The sequence below is a fragment of the Acyrthosiphon pisum genome, chromosome A1, assembly GCF_005508785.2.
Source record: "Acyrthosiphon pisum isolate AL4f chromosome A1, pea_aphid_22Mar2018_4r6ur, whole genome shotgun sequence".
In the NCBI taxonomy this organism is placed as follows: domain Eukaryota; kingdom Metazoa; phylum Arthropoda; class Insecta; order Hemiptera; family Aphididae; genus Acyrthosiphon; species Acyrthosiphon pisum.
Genome location: NC_042494.1, coordinates 53,250,591 through 53,251,514, shown reverse-complemented (window position 1 = coordinate 53,251,514; position 924 = coordinate 53,250,591).

Sequence of the window (924 nt, the reverse complement as noted above, 5' to 3'; positions counted from 1 at the left end):
TTAACTCAAAATAATTTGCTAATTTTCGTGATTTTTCCATATTTTGTCAATTTTTGAACTTTAAATGCTAATAAAAAAAAACTGTGACTAAGGATTTTTAATATTTTTCATCTGATTTTGAAACAATATACTAGAAGCCTTTTATTAAATTTACAAGCTTTTTTAATCAACAAATAAAATTTTATTGATATTTTTAGAAAAAAAACTAAAAAAAAAATAAAACTGACAATGTCCGTAAAGAGCTCAAAATAAGTCAAAATATTTTGAAAATGTTATGGTGTATATAAAATGCTAATATAAACATTCAGTCAAAATGTCATGTGTCTACGGTTATTTTTTTAAAAGTTACACCAAAAACTAAATTCAATTTTGTGAAAAATCGATTTTGCGTAAAAATTCCCGTTTTTCCTTAATTTTTCATTGGTTTTTCTTGGCGCTTTTGAAAATTACTGGGAATTTTAAATTTTGACCTCCCCAATGCACCACCGATATTCACTTTTCAATCGAACAAGATACTGAAGTTGAAAATCGAAGCATTATTTCGACTACTTATCGTGTACACAGGCAAAAAAAAAAAATTTAAAAAAAAACACACATTGTAAAATCAATACATTCATCGTTCCACTCAGAATCTAAAATTGGAAGCTAAAAACATCTGTAAACAGCTCAAAACATATCAAAATATTTTGAATATGTTATCGTGTATAGAAAATGTTAATATAAACAACCAGTCAAAATTGCATATATCTACTGTCGTTTGTTTTAGAGTTACACCAAAAACCAAAATCAGTTTTGTCTAAAACCGATTTCTATAAAAATTCCAGTTTTTCCTTAATTTTTATTTTCTTTTTCCCTGCGCTTTTGAAAACTATTGAGAATTTTAAATTTTAACCTTCCGAATGCACCAACTACATGCACTCCCCC